Raw genomic sequence first — 6,267 nt, 5'->3', positions numbered from 1 at the left:
CTCGAAATTGTTTCTTCCACTGTCGATGCGAATGTCATCGGGCCGGGCATTTCATTATATTTTTACGAATAAGTAAACACGATGGCTGTGCGGCGAAGACAGTTGGGTACAGTAACTGGTTATTAAGTGAGAGTACGTGTTGAATTTAACCGCGTCGAGTAGAAATTAACCAAGAGAGCTCTATGTATTCAACCCAACCGAATTGCGCTATATTCTCAAGACGAGAGGGTATATATATATTATTATATATTTATAATATATATATATTATATGAGGACGGAGAGAGGTTGGCGCGAGAAGAGACGATTGCCTATATTCTCAGAGAGAGAGGGATATATGTATATAGTATAATTATATATCTACTATTATGATACTAGTATCATATATAGAGAGAGAGAGAGAGAGAGAGAGGAGAGAGAGAGAGAGAGAGAAGAGAGAGACGAGAGAGACGAGATCCGGCGCCCCTTACGCGAACGAAGAGAGGTGGAGACGAGAGAGAGAGAGAAGAGAAGAGGCCCGCGCTGCGACGCAGAGGGAGTGGAGAGAGAGGAGAGTATGGAGAAAGCGCCACGAGAGCGCGCCACGCGAACGCAGAGAAAACGTAGAGGAGACTGAGAGAGAGAGACGAGACTCGCGCGTGAGAGCGAAGAGAAAGAGAAGGAGGAGAGAGAGAGGAGAGAGAGTGCTGCTGTGACGGAGCGAGGAGAAGGAGAGAGCAGAGAGAGAATGGAGACGATGAGAGAGGAGAGAGATCTCGAGAGAGAGATCGAGCGAGCGGCGCGCGTGCTGCGGCCGCATGTATATGTATTTATATATATATGTATATATTACGAAAAAATAGGTCGAGACAACGTCACGGGTAATAAAGGAAACACATAATAATGATAAAATATGTAGATTCAACCGAGTGTGACTATACGTCAATCATTCTGCGGATAAAATACTTGTCTGGCGACACAATGTTCTACAAATAGTTGCAACTACCCGGTCAAACACCGAGACACGCATTTAACCTTTAAACCCATATTATTGACGTATTAAACACCACGAGCGCATCTATTCGCTCTCACACATACAAACACCGCCTACGCCCACACGCACGTGCATACACGCACGAGGGCTACAGACACCCAAACACGGGCGCGCGCACACACACACGCACGCAATTGTTCATTGTTATATTATTATGTAAACATTTATTAGTTATATTTATATATAAACACTATTTATTTATGAATACAATTAAGTTCTTCGAATATGAACATGGTGATGCAAATGAAATAGGTAGATTTATGAATATATTATAGTACACGGTTATATAGTATATAGTTATAGTACATATATAATTTATAGTACACCTAGCGGATAGGCGAATCAGAGAAACGCGAGAGCTTAAAACACAGAAAAACAAAGGTGTGGTCTTATTTATAGTGAGCATATACCCGGTAGTGGGGGGTGGCATTATAAAGTCAAATATTTTTAGACCATTACCTTCTAAATTCGGTGTACATCTAATATATATATATATATATATATATATATATATATTCCACTCTAACCTTATTGGCCGTCCCATGTGAAGCACTGTGATCTAAACTAGGATATTTGGCGTAAGTTTTGTGTTATTTTCTATAGTAATGACGTCACGTCACGGGGATAACGTGACACGATTATAAAATTCTGAATAGGGGAGTCGGGATTTAATCTCACTACACAATAGTTATAGCAAGTTCTTATTAAACTAATTCTTCGATGTCGTCTACATTCAGGAACGAATTTGCTGCGCTTTGTCGCGACAACGTATTTTCTAGCCGTGTATAGTAATGAAACGTCCCTAACAGTTTCTCGTTCTGTTCACGAATCTTCGTGAACGTCGATCTTTCCTCTGGTTTACGCATCCAACATCTCCGCATGAGGGCGTATAGGTCGTCGGAACATCCGGGTGGTTTCTCCATAAGTTGTCCATTGTTTATGGCTTCTATGGCTTCTGCCGCCGTCTGACACTCCGGATACGGTGTTGCACCGAGTGTGAGCAACTCCCACAGAAGCACACCGTACGACCACACGTCGCCCTCTACCGTGTATCAGGAGTAACGTTCGAGTGAAAGAATGGGAGAGGATCGGTGGTCGAGTGCCTCGAGATCCATAAGAAAAATTTAAATTTGACTAAATGACAGGCTGAACACCAAGCGAGTCAAGCTGATGGATACTATTAACCTAGAACCGTTTTCAGAAAATATATATTAAGTCACAACTACTTGACTACAGATGCTCTTACGTTAACGACTATACAATTGCACGGATGGGCGATGGAGCTCATTCAGCTTCGTCTCTGGGTAAGTCATTGTGGTCAGGTAGTACGTTGCCAAGAAGATCTCTGGACGAAAGAAAGCGGTCATGTATACACAATCGTGATTGTCGCGACCCAGATTACGTGCGTGCGCTTTCGCGTGTGCGTCAGCGTGTGTGAGTGTGTGCGTGCGTATGCGTCAGCGTGTGTGAGTGTGTGCGTGCGTGGGTGCTGTCAATATGTGCTTGTGCGTGTGAACGTGCGTGCGTGTGTTCGTGTGTGCGCGCGTGGGTGCTGTCAATGTGCGCGTGCGCGTGTGAACGTGCGTGCGTGCGTGTGTGCGTGCGCGCGCGTGTGTGTGTGGATGCTGCTACAGCAACGTTGTTATGTGCGCCGGAAACATAGCAGCGATACATGACTGCAACGTTATGGCGATAAATGTCTCTTTATTCATGTGCTCCTGATTATTATATTTACACTGTTGGCATGTCACGACTATATATGAGAGATGTGTGATATGGCTTGTATGAATTGCATTGTAATTTCTATCGAACTTGCTTCCCACGCTATCGCCTGTCATGCGATTTGAACGTCAACATTAGTTCAAACGGTGCGACTGCAGATATATTAAGCATTGGTTTATTTGTCCGATAGGAATTTAATGCAGTAATTCTTGTGGATGATATTTGCGGGGTTTGTTCGATCGTTAGTGCACGCGTGGTCGATACTTGCATAAAGAACTCCATCGCATTTTCGCAGGCACTGCTGAGATTTCTGCCGAAACGCGAAGAAGCAAGAGCAATTGCTGGCACGTGGAAGTATAGATAGGATTAAACGGGTTTAACATATTAATATATAAACATGTCAAAACACAATTTTAAATGAAATACAAAATGCAAAATATAAAAAAACAGTGTTTTCGATCTTAGTTATAAGAATGTTATAATGGTAATTTGCGGTTGTATTACAAACGAAAGCAACAGTGCATCATAAACTTAAATACCACATCACATGTCATTAGCATTTATAGTGAGATACCCAGGTACCGGTGCAAAATGCGCCTTGATTATGCGATGCGCACCGGCAATAAGCAATGAAAGTTCTTACGATGGGAAATGATAGTGAAGTTATCGCGTTATTTTGCGGCTTACACGACGCTGCAATATATATATATATATATATATATATATATATATATCCCTCTCTCTTGAGAATATAGCGAATTCGGTTGGTTGATAATAGAGCTATCTTGGTTAATTTCTACTCGACCGTTAAATTCAAACGTACTCTCATTAATTAACCAGTTACTGTACCAACTGTCTTTCGCCAGCCTGTTTACTTTTCGTAAATAATGAAATGCCCGGCCGATGCATTTCGCATCGAAGTGGAACATTTTCGGCATTTTCACTCGCTGTCGAACGTGAACGAGTGCGTCATTCATTGAACATTGAAGTTTTTCTTAAAATTAAATAATTCCGAAAATCCCTAACCGCGCTACTCGATTGTTTTAGCCAATGAACGTAGCTGTGTGTGTGACGTCTCGCCCGCGCGCTTTATATTATATTTTATGCTTGGTTTAGCGGGCCTCGAAATGGATATCGGAGGCAGGCACCTCGAAACACGCGTGTTTGTTTACATATAGCTTTGTGACATCAGGATGGGCGGTGTCGGGAGTTCTGCGATGATAACCTCGTAATTTCTCAGAATTTCTCAAAGTGCATGGAACATTTTACCAATTTAGTGGTGTCAGTTAGTCACGGATATGTCACAGTAAGTACTAACCGTATATATTTCACATTATACGTTCACATATTTTGCACACAGGCGGTCGATCATTGTGCAAAATTGTGTGAATATTTATTTTTATTGAGACGTTTCAAGTGCCTGTGTTTTCAACAGTCTTGTACGTCAATGCACGTGCGTCAAGAGCCACAAACTCAACACAATTTCATATCTGTTATTGTTTACGCCTGAATGCGTGATTGATCAGGGAGGGAGTGCATGTAAGAGGGAGACATTTTCTTTGGGGTTCCGAAAAACACAATTCCACTTGACAATTTCATGGGCCATTTCAATTGGAAGCTCTGCATAATGGACCCCCAACAAGCCTTTTGACTGACTAGTCAATAAATTCAAAGGTCTGTATATTGCTCTTATTTAGCCGCCGATAGTTCTTATTTAGAACAAAGTCTTCATTGTTATCATCTAAAACTACAGACCATCCGCTGACTGCTGTGGAGACGTGCGCCGGGCCTGGAATTTGGCGCACGTCTCCACTGCGGACAGCGCTTCATACTTCAACATCCCCGCGGTCGCGTGCGCATATCCCGCGGAACTGAGCGTCTCATCCGCACGCAGCACTCAGGATCAACAGCAAAGCTGTGCCACGCAATCTTGTACCATGTCTCTATTGATAAGATGGGCGGACAGGCAGAAGGGCGTTCATTAATGGATGGATGTATATACGCGTGAGTGTGTCGGGTGGGGTGTCTGGAGTCAGCATATGTAGCAAGGCTGGCTTCTGTGCTGGACTGTAATTAATTGCATGTAGCTTGGGTACGCAACGGGACACGTTAGCGGTAAGCCTAGGTCTCCTGAAATCCCATTGTCTGCTAGCTGGGAAGGCGGTAGCTCTAGAACTATATCCCTTCGCTATGCCGCAACCCTGTGGCTATAGTTCTAGAGCTGGGGAGGCGGTATATTAGCCGATTGGGCGCCTACTACAACATTATTTCCTGCCGTGCAACGATCTGACATACAAGTGCGTGTGAGCGGTGCACATACAACCAAGGTTTGTTAGCCTTAGTAAGTAAGCTCACATCGATTAGGTCCACGTCGCACTTCGGTTCGTTGTTTATGATCAGGAGTAGGTTAGGATTAGTGAGTTTAGGTTTAGATAGAGTAGGTTTAGGTCATTGCTTTACTTAGCGTAATTGGCTGCGGGGCATGGTTAGTCCAAGCTGTTAGCTGTTATTATATAGCGTTATTGTGCGACTCTGAGCTTTATATTAAGGAAGACTGACTCTGAGTACTAAGCTATTAGAAAATTTATGATCGACAGATGTTGTTGAAATGTGATAACGCTACTAATATAGTAACTGACGCTGGTAAGGTTAGCGTTACGTGCCAGTAGTCCGAGAGCCATCATCTATTAGACCTTAGCTATTGTATCAAGAGCTAATAATAGGTATTATTAGCTCTTGATTGTATCTTTAGCGGATAGGTTTGCTAGCGGTGGTCAGCATCACGGGGCTTTAGCAGCCGCTAGCAAGTATTCATGACTTTTGCTCAGAGAAAGCGGTTAAGTTTACGTTCGCTGTCATTGTACATGACGACGCAGTTACGGTTAGCATATATATATATATATATATAGAAAAAAAGAGAGAGAGAGAGAGTAAGATAGATAGATAGATAGCTAGATAGACGGACGGACGGACGGACGGACGGACGGACGGAAAGACGGACGGACGGACGGATGGATATAGATGGCTAAAAGTGTTTTGTGTTTTCTGTTTTGACCACTGGAAAACTGTGGCAATGCGTTTTAGCGCATGGCCAGTAATCTCTATCCACACAAACACACTTAAGACACAAACAAATGGGGCACGGGGCGATGGTGATAGGTTGCTGAGCTCGGATCGTATTATCGGTTATGAAGCATGCAGCGGACAATCACACTGACGCAGCAGTGATCGAGTGGCTATATACTAGCGATACGAAGGTGGTTTCTTAGCAGAAACATGTTCATCAGTAGCGAAATCGGATGTAGTAACGTCAGGCATGTTGCAGGTGCACGTGAGTGATAGATTGGCTTACATTACCATCGCCATCAGCAGAGCACGGCTCCGTCACAAGCAGATAGAGATGACCTAGAACCAAGAGAAAGGGGAGGGAGGGTGGAAGAGAGGGAGGGAGGAAGGGTGGAAGGGAAGGAGGGGGAATAGAGGAAGGGAAGAGGGAGGGAGGGAGGGAGGGAG

The sequence above is a fragment of the Priapulus caudatus genome, unplaced genomic scaffold (genome assembly GCF_000485595.1).
Source record: "Priapulus caudatus unplaced genomic scaffold, Priapulus_caudatus-5.0.1 Scaffold100, whole genome shotgun sequence".
In the NCBI taxonomy this organism is placed as follows: domain Eukaryota; kingdom Metazoa; phylum Priapulida; class Priapulimorpha; order Priapulimorphida; family Priapulidae; genus Priapulus; species Priapulus caudatus.
This window is presented reverse-complemented; position numbering follows the sequence as displayed.